At 46.5% G+C, this 18,831-nt stretch overlaps 1 protein-coding gene across 3 annotated transcripts in view; it reads right to left on the bottom strand.

Moving 5' to 3' along the window:
* Positions 1 to 18,203, bottom strand: part of ELK3 (ETS transcription factor ELK3) — a 62,824-nt gene extending 44,621 nt beyond the window's left edge. For 2 of the 3 annotated variants that reach the window (XM_036297080.1, XM_036297082.1), the window contains exon 1: positions 17,814 to 18,200. The gene's annotated coding sequence lies outside the window, so the exon portion shown is untranslated. Of the gene's footprint in view, positions 1 to 17,813 lie in introns of all 3 variants that reach the window. The other variant, XM_036297081.1, reaches the window with a different exon arrangement.
* Between the last annotated feature and the right edge of the window lie 628 nt (positions 18,204 to 18,831).

The following is an 18,831-nucleotide window of genomic DNA, read 5'->3' as shown; positions in this document are numbered from 1 at the left end:
ACGTTAATAAGGATAATACCTGGTAACTACAGTCCATACTTGAAGTCTTTATTTTTGTAGGTGGAACTAAGGTTATGGAAATGTATTTTCAAAAATATTTTAATTATTGTCAATAACTGCATGTAAAAAAAAAATGCTACTCTGTGAGGTCAAGTTCCTGCCCCTCAAAGCTTTTTATCTATTAACAAGTGTTTGTATTCTCATTCGTTCTGTGAATCCCTACAGATTGCCCATTTTCTAAAGAGTAAAACACGCAGGAAAAGAGAGGGAAAGGCCCCATTGTGCAGCCTACTTATAGTATTGACCCTTCACAGCTGCAATGTTTTTCAAATAACTCTTCCACCTGAGAAAAGAAAAAGCATTTTCAGGGGAAATCACTGAATGCCACTGTCATAACAACATAGTCGTTTACTGTGCTTGTGATCCACCCCTCTTTCCTTCTGAAACCCTGTGTTATCTCTGGGCACGTTAGAAACAAGTCAATTGGTTGGTTCATAGGTGACTTTTTTTGTGGGAATTTCCTTTGGAAAAGTAAAGCGATGGCTACACCAACTTGGGCTGGGAAAGTGTGTTTGAGCCATTCTACTTCCTCCCACATCCGTATATTCATGCCACTTCCCACCCCACCCCACCCCACCACACCACTGCCCAACCAGCCCTCTGATCCCACATGGGAGTACAAGAGCACCTCTTCCCATCCTAGGCCCACTCCGATGGGTACCTCTTTGATCCCTAATTCGACAACGTCCCAAAGCTTCCTGGCATTCCTGGTACAACGTGTGTTCTTCCTGGGCTGGAAGATGAAGAGGGGATCAATCCACAGGGTAAACAAATAATTGGTTGTCCCAGAAGCCCACACCTATTTCCCTGTACCTCGAAGAAGCAAGTTAACTGGAATGAGCTGGTGTATGGGACAAGCTCAGCCCTGGGCCCTGGCCATTATAAGCCTTTGACGAGGCTTATGTGTTGCCTTCTTATGCCTTCTAGAAAGCCTTCACCACGGCACCCACAACTGGAGCTCTTGATTGCTGGCCACCACTCCATCAGCATCCATAAGCATTCAAGAAAACGGTGTGCAGTGAATCAACTTCTCTGGATCTTAATTTCTTTACCATTGAAGTGGGGGTTGTAACGTATGACTTCAGAGACTTCAGAGACTCTACTACCATGTGTCAAGGAGCCTAGACACGAAACCATTTTCCTCTTTTTTTTCCCCTCAGGAGGACGATAGTCGTGCCCACTTCTCCGGTGTCTTCTGACCGCCTGAGCCCTGCCTCTCCTCACATCGGGTAGCGACACACACACACACACACACACAAAGAAGTGTGCGGTCCGCAGTCTTCAGCATACACATCACCATGTAATCTCTTCTCTGAAAGCATCAGGCACGATTTTATTGGGCAGTTAAAGGAACACAAGCCTGCTAGATCAAAGCAGCCAACTGGTCACCCAGCCTTCCCAAAGGGAGGCTGTAGTTCATTACAGCCCGTCAGTTAACCACATCCACCTCCCTCATATATCAACATGGCCAGGAAACAGATTTAGCAGTCCTGGGCATGGCAGGGAAGATCTTTCCAGGTAACCCACTGGATGAAAAAGCAGACCATGTTTTGAGAGATGAGTACGGCTGTAAAAATCAGAGGTTCCTACAATCCGGGACAGCCAGCCCCCAGGTGCCCCCAGAGAGTCCCCTGTGGACATGCTGGCTCTGCTGACAATACTTTCATTTTTTTGTTGTGCGTTTTATTTCATTCATTGTTGACAGCATTACAGATGTCCCCCACGGGCCCCCACCTTTGCCCCTCTCCACCCCGCCCCCGCCCCACCCCAGGCCTTCGCCACACTATTGACAATGCTTTTTCTTTACACAGATGGGTTGTTCCTTCCCAGACATTCCTGGACTAAGACCCAAACGTTCACTTTCTTTGCAAGTGTCTTTGTTGTCCGTGCTGTTTGCGTGTGTCTCCGTTCTGGCCCGGAGCACGTCGTCCTGCAGTTCTCAGAGTCGGTAACACCCGGCTTCCTGTTCTGCAGGTTGCAGGCAGGAAACTGGAAAATGGGCCACAGGAAACCTGGCCTCCTACATCTGCCCCACTTTGTAATTGCAGCTCTGGTTTCATTTTGCCTGTGTGTCACCTCTGCTTTAACCCTCAACGCGACGGCCAGACCCTGCTCTCTGAAAGAACACCACTCGCTGCCCAAGAAATCTCCCCGAGGCAGGTTTGCTCCCCAGAATGATTAGCCCTATGAATTCTACAGGGGAAAACATACTGAGCAAGACTAAGTGTTTTTTAATTCTAAGTATTTTTATTCTAAAAAAAAAAAAAATACTAAGCAAATGCTCCCAACAGTAGTCATCGGGATCAAAAGAATACGGAACTAGAAAAATGACTCACGCGATGGGATAAAGCTACCACTCAGTCTCCAGTGAAGACTCATGACTTTCATAATACTGTACACAGCAGGTGATTTCGGGTAAATACGATGACGACTGGTACAAGGCTACCTGGTGACTTCTAACTTGGGAGGCTTTGATACCTAACAGATGAATATGAGGTAGAGTCATAACTCATCACAGTCTCTCTCATCATCACACTGTGTCACCTTAGGCTGAACTGTGTGAAACTGTTGTTTTAGATAGACAACCTAGAGCATGTAATCACAACAGAGAAGATACATACACACATGTACACACACACGCAGTCACACCCCCAGGGCAGGGTCTTCTTCCTGTGTTCGGTCCAGGGGTGGACCTTTATGAGAATCTGAAATTCTCTGGGGGGGGGGGGGGGGGGAAGAAAAGATATATTCATACAAAACATACACAATTTCAGCAGGGTTTATAAAACCCTCAAAGTAATTTATAAATTTAAAATAAAGAGCCCTACACTAAGGGAGATGCTAGCTACATTTTCCCCCAGCAATTCTGAGATTCCACGGAATTCTCAAAATTAAGGCTCACACCAAAAAATTTTTAAAAATGCATTGCTTCTTTCAATAGCTTTTCTTTTTAAATGCTACCATTTGGCGAACATTCACTATGTACCAGGCATTGGGCCGAGTGCCTTCGATACACTATCTAAATGAATACTCCGTGAGGAAGTTGGGACCGAAGGTGAAATGAGGCTCCTGGCCACAGGAGTAAATGGGCAGAGCTTCCTATCTCCTACCCAGACTCCGAAGTCCAGGTTCTTCATCACCACACGCACTCCCTCCAGCAGAGGCCTCATTCTCATGCGCACACCTCACTGCTGCTGAGAGAAGCGTCTCCTTTTAACCTAGAGGGCACTGGCATTCCCACTCAAATCAGGAAATTTCCTCGTTTATTTCTGGCTTTGCCTCATGGGTGACTCCAACTGTCCCAATTGGCTGTTTTAAGAAACAGACTTTGAACCCATCCCATATTTTGTTTTTAAACCAATTTCCCTTTTAAAAACATTTGTAGCCCGGTTGGTGTAGCTCAGTGGTTGAGCATCACAACCTATGAACCAGGAGGTCAGGGTTCGATTCCGGTCAGGGCACATGCCTGGGTGGCGGCTCAATCCCCAGTAGGGGGCATGCAGGAGACAGACAATCAATGATTCTCTCTCATCACTGATGTTTCTATCCCTCTCCCTCTCCCTTCCTCTCTGAAATCAATAAAAACATGTTCATAAATATATAAAAAAATAAAAAGATCTATATATGGGTTGAGCTGTGCTCCAGGTACATCCAACACTAAAGAATGAAGGTGGGCTCTTGAGAGAAAGGACATACCCTCCCCCTTCCTTCCCCCCATCCCCCCCCCACACACACACACAACCCCCGACACGGTGTGTGTACACAGGACAGAGAAACAAGATGATAAAAGTCAGAAGTGGCCTAGCCTGGGCCCAGGGAGGGGCCCAGCGCCTGAGCCCATTTCACAGGATGAAGACATGAATTATGTATGAGAAAGACTTCCCATGGGACAGGGACAGGCTGGGGACCGCACTGACACTACTCCACAGTTCCTAGTGAGGCACCTAGCACCCAGCAGGGCTCTGAGTGTCCCCTTTAAAAGCAAACACCTTTGGCCCTGGCAGGTGTGGCTATGTAGTTAGAGGGTCTCAGGTTCAAGAAGAGTCATCAATGACTCTTCTATTGTGTTGAAACCCAAGGGTCTCAGGTTCAATTCCCAGTCAAGGGCACGTACCTGAGTTGCAGGTTCAATTCCTGGCCCTGGTCAGGATGAATGTGGCAGGCAACCAATCAATGTGTCTCACATCAAAGTCTCTATCTATCTATCTATCTCTCCCATTCTCCCCCTCCCTTCCACCCTCTCTAAAAACCAATGGAAAAATATCCTCAGGCAAGAATGAACAAAAATAAATAAATAAATAAAAATGAATGAAAACAAACACCTCTGGGGAAGCCCTGTTTCAGGTTCTAAGAAAGAAATACCTGGGATTTCATGGAGGATCTACACACACACACACACACACTGTTGTGCATTCAGTAAAATGCACTTAAAATCTTGCTAACTGTCCTGAAATTTGAGCTCCATAGGAGCTGCTTCCTAATTTCCAGTGGGTATTCCCCCATCTCCTACTCCCCTGATCCTTACATTTCATAGGCCTTTGAATGGAAAACCTTTTACCTACATTTTTTTTTTTTTACTACTCATATTAATAAAATTTGGTCCTGTGCCCAAGGGAAGGGGGTCAGAACACAGACACCCTCATCTTGTCCACAGCTTTACAAGAGTGAGGCGATCTCGGGCAGGGAAGCCAGTTTCTCTCTGCCTTAACTTCTTTCTCTGTAAAGCAGGGAGATGGCCAACCCTCCCCCTCCATACCTAAGTCTTACCAAGCTAAAAGCCTTTTTATGATTAAAAGTATTTTGAAAGTAAAAATCTAAGTTATCTTCTGACCAATTATCTTGTGCAAATGATCTCTAAAATAAGAAGGGGGAAGTGCCTCCAACTTCAATAAAGCCTTAACAGATACATGTTTAAAATCTGATTCGTCTTCACATCAGAAAATGTTTATTTGCTTAGGGACTTTGTGAGGATAATTCCACGAAAATTGAAAATAGAGGAATCTGCCCTACCACTGCCACTAGGATGAAATCATCGTCTCTAGTGATGAGCGTGAACGCTGTTCTCTGCTGAAAAACAAGTTGGTGAAAGCCGAAAGGGTATGCCCCATGCGGCAAGGACACTTTTGCATGATACGAAATGATGGTGGTTTTTCCACATCCAGGAACGGAGCCGTTTCCTGCCAGAGCATCCTCCAGACTCTCCTATTGTGCTGGAACTGTAAAATCGTTCTAAATCAGGACTTCCGCCCATTATGCTTCAGAGCGTCTTTCTGGGAAGGGGAGATCCAAGGCAAAAGGTAGGAATTCCTGCAGCACCACCCAATGGAAACATTAGAAGAAAAAAAAGAAAAAAGAAAAGAAAAAGGCCAGATAAAATATGTTTAAGAGAAGGAAAGAAAACCCAGGTCCTACCTCTTCTCATTAAACATCTGGACACTGCTCTTTGTCCATCAACAGCAACCCGCAACATGTCTGCTTCACAATGGCACTCTCCTCCCTCGGGCCATTCCTTCATCGCCACCCGCACAGACCTCAGCCATACTCTCACACGGGTGCACACACCCGGGGCTGACACCACGGTCGGGCAGGAATAAGTCCCAGGTAGGTCGGGTGTGGGCCGGACACCATCCCTTCCTCTCAGAAGGATCCACAAGGGACCCTGGGGGCCGGGACATGTGCAGCGCTGTGCTGTGCTCGCATCCCCCTCTTGCTGCAGCGCCAAGCATTTCCGGACAGAAAGGTGACATCTGTGCACCCTCCCCTTTCCCTGGCCCGCTGCACCTGGCCTGGCCTGGCCCCCCACCAACATCTGCACTTTCCTCCCCTCATGGCCCATATCTCCGGTCTCCTGCCCCAAACTCCCTCCAGGGTGAGCCCTGTTGCTGCTCCCTTGTCCTAACAAAGCCACCCAGGCCCCACAGCGCCCCCAGAGGTCCATGCAGTTGTTCTCTTCTTCATTTACTGCCATCAGATCATGTCTCATCCCCAGCGCCTGCTTCTCAGGCATGCCTGGCACATCAAGCTACTAAACGGGAACCCCTGACCCTCTGCCTCCAGCTTTCCCTCCCAGAAAGGCCCGGCGGGCGCCTGCAGAGGGTGAGGAGCCATGGTCTTCCCAGAGAAACTGTGAACTCTCTGGTCTTCTCTACTGAACTTAAAATGATAAAGCACCATTCCTTCCATCATTTCTGGATGGTTAAGTCATGAAAGAAAACTGTCCCCAACATCAGCATTCCTGGGAAAGTTATCTTTCCCTCTTCCCTGGAGTAAATCCACTGAAACTATTTTAGATGTATTTTATGGTTTTTTTTAAATTTTATTATTGATTTGAGAGAGAGAGAGAGGAAGGGAGAGGGATAGAGAGATAGAAGCATCAATGAGAGAGAAGCATAGAGTGGTTGCCTCCTGCACGCCCTTTACTGGGGACTGAGCCTGCAACCCGGATATGTGGCCTGGCCAGGAATCAAAGTGGTGACCTCTTGGTTCATGGGCCAACTCTCAACCACTGTGCCACACTGACTGGATTTAGATGTCTTTTTAAAATAGTATATACCAGAGAGCTGATCTTGACATTGTTTAGACATATATGATGTCTTAAAATTTTACAATATAGCATATTTGAACTGCTAATTTACAAATGGCTGTTAGTATTTAAACCTCCCCCCCCCCCTTTTTTTTCTGAAATTTAACATGTGCCATAATGTGCCGGTTTGGGCAATGTCAAGACTTAGCTAGATAACACTGACATCGGGTAATCTTTGGGTCCTACTCTATACACGACCCTTACAAAAGCGGTATGGATTTCTGGTTTGTGACATCTCCTTTGGAGATTTTACAGAAGCAGAAAGAGCTACCTTGCAGGTGGGGTCACCTAAGCAAGACCTGGGCACTTCCAGGTGTCTAGATTCCACGGTCACATTAGCCTCACTGCTTTTCTTTGGTGTTCTTCTCAGCAAAACTCCTGTACAATTTAGGACATGGAAATTCTGGGCATAAACATGTATATATAAATCTGGCATGATAATATATGCACTTTGGAGGGATCTATAAAAAGACAGTGACTCTGCAGTCTTCAAAACATCATCACCTGCTCATGTGGTGGACACCTGTGGGCATTTCAGCTGCATCGAGAGTCCTGAAGGTAGGAACTACCCCTCCTACTGCTTTTACTCTCTCCATATGCATATACTTCTCTCCCATCTCTGTACATGGATATCAAGTCTAGATGCATAGGACAATGCCAAATGCAGAGTTTCTTCTAAATTAAAACAACTTCTATTAAAGTCCTCTTTCACAGGACACACAAATATAAGGGCACTAAGGGGAAATGACAAGCAAAAGCCATCTCACTTTTCAACTGCATGTCTCTTTAACATCAAGCCTGATGTACAAGCAAACTCCACCCCCTGGAACACAGGAAAAAATATCTTGACGTCCCTGTTGAGTTCAGTTACTCTTAAAAAAAAACGGTGGCAAAGAGAGACAGTGCGTGATTCCAAAATGAAATGACCTTCTCCCAATGCCTTATCCTTAAAACCTAATTTTTAAAAACTGACCCCCAAACTGCATTGAATAAATGAAGAAGATAACAAAACTGTCCATCAAGTGGAAGACCGATGACCCGTCCATTCGTGTCACACAGAGAATGGCTGTTGGTGGCATTCACATCAAACATCAGATTCATAGTCCAGAGTGTGCTCATGGCCCTGAATTCCCAGGCAGGAACCTGCCACCCACTCACCTGGCCTGGTCCTTTTAGAAATGTCACGTACAACTTGTCCCCCTACCTACTCTTCCAATAACTGTACCACGTAATTGTATTAGCGGGACAAGACAACAGCCAGCTCCTGCTATAAATGGTCCTCCCCCCCCCGCCTTGCTATATTTTCATCATTTTGGTGCATGGATGACCTTCTACGTCAAGTTTCTATTTTCCTACAAACAAATTAGTTCTTAATATTTAGGTTTAAAAAAAAATAAAGCAAAGGATGTGGCGAAGCCTGGAGGAGGGTTCCGTTCTTGTGGTTCAGCTCTGATTTGAATCAAAACAGGGCCATCCTCACATCTGAGCACGGCGGCTCAGAGCTTTGGAGAGGCCCAGGCCACATGGGTCACTCTGTGTGGCTCGAGGCATCTTCTAACAGCACCCGCTTTTGTCATGGAAGTGATTCCCTTTCAGGAGTTATTAATACTCTTCAAAATTACTCAACTTATCCACGTGTCGTACACGCAGAACAGAGAATGGGGCTAAAACGTCTACACAAGTGAATTAGGCACAAAGAACTCTGAGTGGCTGACTGAGCACTGCTTCCGTTTTTTGTCTCAACTATCAAAGATGAAGCCAGCCCATCACAGGCACCGCTGCCCTCTGCTACACTCTGAGCGCTGATGCTGATGACATAGCTCTGCCTGGCGTTTAATCAGTTCCAATCCTGACCCAGAATGGTACTTGGAGAATTTGTTCTAAAAGGCTTTAAAGAAAGAAAAAGGAAAAAAGCAGAGCCCTAGCGGGTGGCTCAGCTGGTTGGAGCATCGTCCTGGATACCAAAAGGTTGCGGGTTCAATTCCCGGTCAGGTCACTTACATAGGTGGCAGGTCAGGATGCCTACCGGAGGCAACCGATCAATGTCTGTCTGTCTGTCTGTCTCTCTCTCTCCTCCACTTCCTCTCTCTCTAAAATCAATAAAATCAATAAGAAAACATATCCTTAGGAGAGAAAAAAAGTAATGCTCTCCCATCTAACAGCCTCTGGTCTACATGCTCACCGTCTGGTGCTTGGAAAACAGGTGAGGACCTTAGCAGACATCACTTCCCTACCTACACTCACGAACTCTAGATTCCAGAGAGTTCCCATTGCAAGGCCATACAAGATGGAAGGGCCGCCTCTCCAGGTGGTCTTCCAAATAACACTGCAGGATCCCTGTCCCTTCTTCTAAGTTCTTAACAGGCCTTGCTGACATGATCAAGAATCCCAGCTTTCTCTTCTCCTGAAAATTATGGAAATACACCCACCCAAGTTCTCTCCTGAGCTCTTACAGTGAAGCAATGATTCATTGGGGCAATGTTTAACAAACATTCCTTTATGCTGCTATCCCCTGCACAGAGCTAGGGCTCGAACCCTACAAGAGGGGCTCTGCACAGAGGAGTAACAACCGAGATCACACTGTCCCACCCTTAGACATCCCTCCTCTTTCTTTCTCTTTCTTTCTTTCTTTCTTTCTTTCTTTCTTTCTTTCTTTCTTTCTTTCTTTCTTTCTTTCTTTCTTTCTTTCTCCTTCCTTCCTTCCTTCCTTCCTTCCTTCCTTCCTTCCTTCCTTCCTTCCTTCCTTCCTTTCTCTCTCTCTCTCTCTCTCTCTCTCTCTCTCTCTCTCTCTCTCTCTCTCTGCCAATGCTTCTCTCTTTCATTTTCAAATGAACAACAAAAATGAGGGCTCGTATATTAGGCTCTGAGGACAGACCTTCCAAACTCCAATAAGGAGACACTTGAGAAGTAAGATTTCCAGTTCACCGAGTATTCACCAGAGGAGTGTTCTTCTTCACTATCAGTGCTGGGAGCTGTTCTAACATCTACAGCCCTTCTCTTGCCTAATGAGCATGCGATCCCTTCTGGGCCTGGTGTTGTCATTCTGAGGACGGTGAGAACTTACAGGTAGACAGTGTGCGGGAACCCCTGCAGTCACTCCCGGGATCAATTCCAGGGCTTGTTTTGTTGCTGCTGTTGTTGTTGTTCTTGTTTTAATCTCTCTCTGCTGACAATTAAGTGCAGGGAGAAAACGCTCCTTAGTCACACATTCTGGTAAACCAAGCTTTGATGATCAACCAACGGCTCCTTGGCAAAACCCAGTGAAATGAACAGGTCCTGCCCCCCTTCCCCAAAAACAATTTAGGTCGTCACTCATCTTTTCATCATCTCCCAGACAGAATCTTTTTTTTTTAACTTTTAAAACTCAATCAGAAATGTCATTCATAAGTTACCAAAAGTTACAGACAGAAAGACAAAAGCTACCCACACAGGTGTTAGTATAAACGAAGAAGAACTTAGAGCGGGGGACACTGGGTGGGGCAAAAGTACGGTTACAGTTGTGAGTGCTCGACACACTTTACCCTTGCGTGATTATCTACGAATTACTGTATTATTTCCCATACAAACAACTGTCAACCTACTTTTACCCTACCCTGTATTATGGAATTCAGCCCAAGGGAACTATGAAGACTTGATCAATTAAAGTCTTGATAAAGGTTTAATGATGGTTGCTACAGAATGATTCATTTTACTACGGAAAGAACTTCTTTCACGCTATACTTTCCTATGAATTATTTAACTGTGAACCAACCATTCTTTGCGGAATACTGATATCAACAACAGGGCTAAGGTTTTTTAACAAACTAACCTGACTTCTGTACATCTACTGTTCTTGAAAGTCTGGACAAAACCTCTAGAAAACGGGATATTCTCTATAGAGGATCTTTTTGGTTGTCTTTATGGGTTAACCAAAAGATACGCCTGTTATTAATCCAACTAATTTACTGTCTAGGAAAGAGCTGGATTTATGCATGTCGACAAAGTGCTTTGTCAAGTTCAATGGCAAAGTGGGGACCGGGGCGGGGGACGGGGGGGGGGGGGGGGAGGAATGGGCTATTCTGGCAAGTTGTTTCCCCTTCAGATTGTTTTTGATTCAATGAGTGCCAGGTTTTGGACAAAGTGCTGGGATAAATACAAGAATGAGAAAAACAGATGCAGGCCCAGAGGGAGCTTACAGACTGATGTGCGTGACAGATATGAAACGCATCATGACACCTACGTGTACAGGTATCCCTCCCTGTCTGAATTGAATGGATTCAAGAGTTTGGACAGTGACTTTGGATAATGAGGGATATGGCACTTGGTTCCTGAGTTGGAGATAAGGAGCATTCATGAATAATGAGGGACACCAGCCCTATTTCCAGAATCCCTATCTGAAACTGTTCAATACCTGTGTTTGGGAAGTAAGAATTTGGAGAGGGAGAATTCGGGTCATGAAGACACGTATGACTAGACCTGTGGTGAGGGCTTGGAAGACCAGGGACAGATGACCAGGGGAGATCTAGTCTGGGGACCAGCAAAGGCTTCCTCCAGGAAGAGATGGGTGAGCTGATGACAACAAATTGGCTGGACAAAGCAAAGTGAGAAAAATTGATGGGAGCTGGGGGCACGGAAGAAAATTCCTAGGACAGAGAACAGCACTGGGAAAGGCCCAGTGGACAGAGGCTACATTACGTACTAGAGGAACTGAGGAAGGGCTAGTGCGGCTGGCCCCAATCACAGCTGGGAGCTCACACTAAGGACTTAGGTCTTCATCCTCGCTGAAGCCATGGGGAGGTTTTAAGTGGAGGAGAGCCAAGGTCAGGTCTGTGTTTAAAGGGCTGCTCTAGTCTGTGGGTGGAGAAGGGAATGGGAGGGGGTGAGAGGGAACGGGGGGCCCCATCAGACACTGCCGTCCAGGATGGAGATCGTTTCAAAGACTCTGGGAAAGAAGGAGTAGGGACTTCACCTGGTGATGAAAACCTTCCCTGGGCCTACTCAGCACCCAACCCAGAGTCAGTACCTGGTGTCCCCACAGAATTAGGCAATTGTGGTGCTTGTCACACAACCCTCAAGAAAAGGAGGAGAGGTAAGCACGGCAGCTGACACTGACCCTCACACAGGTGATCCCTATTCAATAAGGGGCCAAAATGGGATTGAAGGGGAACCCCTTTTCCCACCCCAAAACAGCAGTTTAAATTGCTATATATGTCTAAAAGTCATCTGTTTGGGGATGACAGCAAAATTCACATTACACTTTCACAACTCTCAGAAGAATTCAAGTTCTTTACTCCAAAAAGGTAGTACAATCAGACTTTGCCTTGAAAGCCGCTCTGACTCACTTCACCCCCCAGCCAGGGAAACTGAGGTCGAGGAAGATGAAGTGATATCCTCTCAACCCAAGTGGTTTGGAGGCAATCTACTTTTCCCTGCAGCATGTATACAGGGTGTCCCCCCAAAAAATGTATACACATGTTAACAGCTGGTAGCTCAACTGATGTTTCTTTCTTTTCAGATTTAACCCTTTGGAGTTAATAATGGATTAAAAGTGTGTGTACATTTTTTTTAGGACACCCTGTATTACTTTTGGCTAACTTAAGTGATAAAAAAATGTACAAGGGACACTTCCTCTTATCATATAATAAGGAAATTCACACCATCTCATGATTTATTTTTAACCATACAGATGAAATAAAAATACTGCATCATTTTATCAAGATGTTCTGGGGTTGAATAACCTACATGGTAGAATCATGAAATTGCCATAATATAATTTTTTAAAAAGCCAGCCAGGAATGTTTTGGAGTAACGGAAATATTCTCAGTTTGGAGGGAGGGGGTAGGGATGACACAAGTTTATACATTAACGTTTAAAATCGGTGTTTTCATGTGTGCAAATTATACCTCACATTTTTTTTATTTACCTCAACTTTTTTTTAAAAAAGGGCACCAACGGTCTCAGATTCCTTATTCTGCTGCTTGCAACAGAAGACCCCTAACACTAGTGATGGGGTAGGCCTGATGCATACTTATCTGATACTTTCTCTAGAGGTCTAAGAGGAAGCATCAGATAAGTGTGCATCATACCCCACCACTCCCATGTTTGTGCATGGAAACTTAGGTTCTGCTAGATATAGTAGCTCTAAGAATACTTAAGACAATGTGTGTGCATTAGAACTTTTTAGAGCATGTGTGTAATAAATAAAATTCATTTTGTCCAATTCAAATTGGAATACATTAGCATAACCAAAACCTTAATGTCTTTAAAAATATACAAATAAATCTCACTGCCACATTAAAAATAATCCCATTCAATTCTTACAATAATTCCGTAATTACTTTCCAGAAAATGGAATTAAAAACACATAAAGTAGTCAGTGAGCTAACCTCTCCTGGCAGTTCAGACCAAATTCCAATTTATCGAAATGACCAATTCAAAGTTTATTTTTAAACTGCTGACATGTATATAAGTTTCCAGTAATGGATGAAAGGCCATTTTTATTTTGGTGCAGATAGGGAGTCATGCGGAGTCAAATATCTGCATGGAATCGTTACTTAAAAGACAAAATAATCTACCATTTTTGAAGGCCTTTAGGGTTTGTTAACAGAAGGTTACCGACACACAGGCTGACAACTCAATTTACTAGGGCTGCATGCAAGGTGGCAAAAAAACAGCGTTTTCATGGTCTTCCTGCCGTGGTTTCAACCCAAAAGCTGGATGATCTCAATTCAAACTGGCCATGGGCAATAGCAAACCTTGAGCTGAAAACCCACTTAAAATACCAACTTCAAAGTTTGAAAACTCTACTGATATCAAATGAAACAGTGCTAAATAAAGAGTTGTCAATGTGTGCAAGAGGCACCTCCTCCCCCCTCCTATAGTTAGGTAAATTCAAGGTGTATTTTTGGTTTAACCTAGTTTCTTTTTTTCATCACTGAACATTCTATTTTGATGTGTAGTGTCCTGGACTTCCTGTTACTACATCTTGATATTCTCCTGCAAATCATGACTCATTCTTAAATCATAGAGAAACTCAGCAAAATCCCAAATTTCACACCACATATGAATTCAGTCTTTCAAGAGGACAGCATTCTTAGAACATTACTCGGAGCCACAAAGACAAAAACACTGAACATGTCCATGTCAAAATTATGTCAATCTACTGTTGAATCAACACATTTATTAGATCAATAAATACAAGCTCTATGTGTGGTCACTTTGGTCTTCATACTAGTTATTAAAATGCTACATGATACGTAAAGTGAAAATGAGTTACAAAACAGAAAGCATAGTGTGACTGCAATTAAAAAGGTTACACGTGTGCATGTGCGTGTATATCTGTGTATGTACACACACGCACATGCATTTATAAAACGAGAAAAACATACACCAAATGTTAACAGTGGGGTTATGGGAGATGTTTATATTGTTCTTAGTGACTCTCTAAATCTCCCTATGATAATTCACATTCATATTTTTATAACAGAAAAAACAACAACTCACCTTTCAAAATTGTGTTATGCTAGCGTGGTCTCAAGTGTATTATAATTCAAACTATGAAGGCAAAGAGGAATTATGGATAACTAGGGCATTAAAAAAACAACAACAACAACTCTTGCCTGAAACATACAGAAAAATCAGACAGGAGTGAGGGCCTTCATTCAAATGACCTGGGCCACTCACGTGTATGTGTAGGTGCAGGCCCTTAAGAAGGGGCAGAAGCCAGCTGCCTGCAGCCAGGGCACAACCAGAACCGACAGAGAACAGATTTCTTCTAAAATTTAATGGGGAACCCCAGGCCTGAGAAACATGGAGATGGCTAGGTCACTCTCTAGGGCTGCAAAGGAGCAAAGCTATTTTAAGTGTTTGGGTTTATCAATAGGGAATGCTCAGCAACCATATTGGTTTTTGAAGCAGATAGATCTATAAATATAATTGGGTAGCACAGAACATACAAAACTCAGTATCTGACAGCTAGGAAAGGAGTTTTTTAAATTTATATGCACTGCCTGGAAGTCCTTTAAAACCAATTTCAGGAAAAGATCCAAGTTCCAAAAACTTATTACAAATATAAATTCCGATATATGACCTCAGAGTTACATTTACTGTATACTAGCACTTTTGAATTATTAAATTTTTTAAATAAGAAAGAGAGGAGGTCTTTAGTAAATGTTTAAGAAACTTTAAAATTCCAATGGGGCTAGAAAAAAAATATATCACTGCTCTCCCCTATCTGGGCTATTGCCATTCTGGTCCAAAAAGCATTAGCACCAAGGGAGTGAGGTTCAGAGACGGTCTAACAGGTACACCGACACAATGTCTTCCCTTACATGTCGCGCTATTGCATATTACTGACCAAAAAGAGGGAGAAAAAATCCGTGCGTATGTTATATATGAGGCAGAAAAGGGCAACTGATGAGTTTTAAATGTCCTCTTCACTGAATGAATGCACATAAAAGAGTTATCATCATCACCGTCACTAATGGGAAACAAGAGTTGTTCAATCTGGAAACTACTGACAATTTGAGCTGGAAAATTCTTTTTTGGGGGGTGGAGTGGTGTCCTGTATGTTGTTGGCTGTGTAGCAGCATCCCTGATCTCTACCTACTAGATGCCAATAGCACCCCCGGATGGTTATGACAACCAAGATGTCTCCAGATACTGTCATATGCCCCCTGAGAGGCAAAATTACTCCCAGGTGAGAACTAGCCACATAATAACTTATTGGAATGAAGACTTCTAATTACCTCCTTTTAATTTCGAAGGAAATGGAGTCTTGAGAGAATATTTACAACCTCCGTCCTGAAGAAATGCTCATGCAGAATGCTGTTAGCTTCGCAAAGCTTCTTTTCTTATCTATTTATTGTAAGTCCTGTTATCCTACTCACGGCTCTCAATGCAACAATTTAGTGAGCACCTACCCTGTGCCAGGCACAGTGTTAGGGACATCCCGTACTCCTGTTCACTGACTCAACCTGGTCCGGCTGGTTAGGCTGTTTTTAGGACATGCCTTGCTACCATAAAAAAAAATGCCAACATCTTAGAAACCCTCAAGACAGCAGAACATCCTTGTCAATAAAGGAGCCCTACAGTTCCAATAGGGTTCCTTCAAATTCTTTACCCTTTTTAGTAACTCTACACATCTCCATCATATAAAGGGTTTTTTTTTAAAAAAAAAAAAAAAAAGGGGGGGGGGGAGGCCAGAAGGCCCTTGCTATATTTGGCATAATAATACCATCAGGGGTTTTTGCAGGCAGGATCATTACTGGAAACTCTAAAAACACTTATGGACCATCTTCTTAACTGTCTGACCCATGTGCCCTCCTAACACAATTTGTATTTTATAATGCCCATAAATTGAAACTCATAACTGACCTTTCCCAAATAAATGTGTCACACAGAGAGAGAGAAAGGGAGACAGATCAGAGGGTATTGTGTCTGGCAACAAGGCAATGAGGCTCAGAAACCGATTTGAGCTCATTAATAGATGCCTGGAACATGCTTGGTTTCCCATCGCTTCCGCGTCCTCCCCCCGCCACCTCCCCGCCCCCCCCCCCCCCCAACAAAGACTGAAGCTCAGCCGCGAGAGGATGGGTGTGTAGAGCTGCTTAGGCAATAGAAACTTCACACACACAACTGGGAAAGAAAAACCTGTAAGTCCGAAATCCAAAGTGACTTCAAAGTTTTCAAAGACAGGACCCTGCAAAGGCTCGGCTGGCGGCTGCACCTCGAGGTAAATAAAGCCGTAGCTTGTCTCCCCTCTCCGGCGCAGGGCTCGCCCGCCCGACGGTGGCTGCACAAAACCCCTCCTGTGCGGAGCAGCGGAAACTCCTAATGAGATTAGTTGGTGTGTGTGCAGACATTACTTAGCAATGACTAAAGGGGCTCTCTCTTCCTGCAGCAGCCAGTGGAAAATTCAGGGAACTTTTTCCCCCTGCAGCAGCAGAATCCCTTTAACCCTCTCCCCAGCCAACTCCAAAAACAACTCAGCCTCCCCCTCACCCCCTCCCGCCTGGGGTGCTGGGGGTGGGGGAGAGTTAAAGACCGGCCAGGGGCTTCCAAACGCGGGAGGCTGGGAGGGGGGCGGCGGGGAAGGGGCGGGGGACCCCTCCAACACTACAAAGGAAACTGTAAAAGGCACAAATACATAAACCTGAGAAGGAGCAAACCACAGTTTCTTTGTGAGCTCCTCTAGTGAGTCATTTTCAAGATGCTGTCTGCTGCCAGTTTCAAAGCGGAAGCGCATGGCAATTAGTCTTGCAGTTTCCAGACAAGCCAGAAACTCTCCCGACACTCGTTTTATTTTTTTTTTCCGAAAAAGCCCCTTTTGCAGTTTCTGAAATAACATTTCTTGCTCCCACCCCCACCCGCTGCCTAACTGCAGCTTGTCTTCAGGATGATTCAGGTCAGAAAACATTAAAACCAAGACCTCTTATTTTTCTCTTGCAAAATTGTTCATTTCCCCCTCCCCAAAAAGTGCAGTAGCATTACAGGCCAACACTCCGTTGGAAGCCGAAGAGCCCCTTCCTCGGGAGCTGGAGGTGCCTAGACCAGCTACTGTCCCGTCCTCCACAACAGTGTCCATCAAGGCTCCGCCGGCTTTTAAAGGTCCGGCTGGGCGTGCGCCTGGGGCGGTGACCCGACGGGGGGTCACCTGCCGAGCGCGAGGACACGGCCTCCAGCCCTGCGCCTTCGCGCCGCACACCCTCCGCCGGCCCTCTCCACTCCCGTCTCCCTTCCAGAATCCGAGCATCAGTGCCACTGCCTCCCCAAGGGGCGCCCCAGCTGGCAGGTCAGCGGTGGTCCAGCCTCCGGGCACGCAGCCTGCTCCAGTCACCGCTCCTCCTAAGGTCCCCCAACCTCACCGTCCCCTACACCCCCAGCGCGCCCCTCCTCCGGGCTCTCAGCGCAGCCTCAGGGCCCGGGTACCGCCAGGGCAGGGTCGCGGCAGCCCCCGGCCCCGCGCGCGGACCGGCGCGGAGCTCCCGCTGGGTGGGCGGCGGCGCGGGCACCCGAGCATCCCGGCTGCGCCCCTCCCCGCGGCCTCCCCCCCAACCCCGGCCCGCAGCTCATCCCGCGGCGCCCACCGCCCAACCCCCACCAAGCCGAAGAAAAGAAAAGGGGGAAAAAAAACCGCCCCCCACGAAACTTTGCAACTGTCCCAGCAACAGGCAGAAGCCCTGCTACCTACCCAGATGTGGGGGAGCTTTCGAGATCCTTCTTCGGGGGAATTTCTAGGAGGAACCGGGCGAAAGCCCCCGACTTTCCATGCTGACAGGCGTCTGCAGACGGTCTGTTGCTCTTGTAATGAGATCCTGATTTTCCCCCCCCGTTTTTTTTTCTTTCTCTCGCTCCTCTTTTTTTTTCCCCTCTGGTGTGTGTGAGAGCAGGAAGTTGGAGCAGTCAGGCCGAGCCGGCTCACTTCCTTTACTGCATTATTCCCCAGGCGGTGTGCAGTCTGTGTAAACAGGCTTTTCCGCCCCGCGCCGCGCGCCCCGGCCGCGGCTGTGCGCCGGGGCTGGCCGCCCAGGCCCGCGCATACTCCGCCGCCTCGGCCCCGCGCGCTCGCCCGCACCGCGCCGCGCGCCCCCGCGCCCCCGCCCGCCGCGCGCCCCGCTTCCTGCTCGGCCACCCCAGGGGAGGAGCCACCAGACCCTACGATTCTCCCAGCGGCCGCAGCCCCTCCCCACGGGGGGCGGGGGTGCAACTCGGCCAGAAACCCAGGGAAGCCGCCCCCGACGCGCTCGGGCGGTGACCCTCGCTGGAGGCGGAACCGGGGATCCCTCTTCTCCCCCAGGAGTCCCTGCGCTGGGGACTGCGCTGGGCACTGGAGTGGGGTCGAGCCTGCCCAGTTGGCCTAAGTGGGGAGGCCCGAAGTGGGGAGGCCGCTGAACTTGCTGTTTTCTGTCCGCCGGGATGAAAGAGTTGGGGGAGGGAGTATCGGGAGTGGGGTTCAGGGTTTGGTTGCTCTGGGGAAAAGGCTGCTTTTATCGTGGGAGGGGGCGTGATTGCTTAGGATGAGAAGATACTGGGTGTGCGGAAACGGAGACACGGTTTCGGTCTGGGATTTTTTTTTTTTTAAAGCCAGCGCTCAGAGTAGGGGGCCCACTTTGGGGAAAAGGATGCGAAGCCATAAACTGGAAGCCAGGGTTCTCCTGGAAGAGACCTTTCTGGCCGTTCACTATGGCCTACCCTTCCCCGCCTGCTTT

Source organism: Myotis myotis, unplaced genomic scaffold (genome assembly GCF_014108235.1).
Source record: "Myotis myotis isolate mMyoMyo1 unplaced genomic scaffold, mMyoMyo1.p scaffold_m19_p_3, whole genome shotgun sequence".
NCBI classification, from domain to species: Eukaryota; Metazoa; Chordata; class Mammalia; order Chiroptera; family Vespertilionidae; genus Myotis; species Myotis myotis.
The sequence above is the reverse complement of the archived record's forward strand: the minus strand, read 5'-3'. Positions and strand labels throughout refer to the sequence as shown.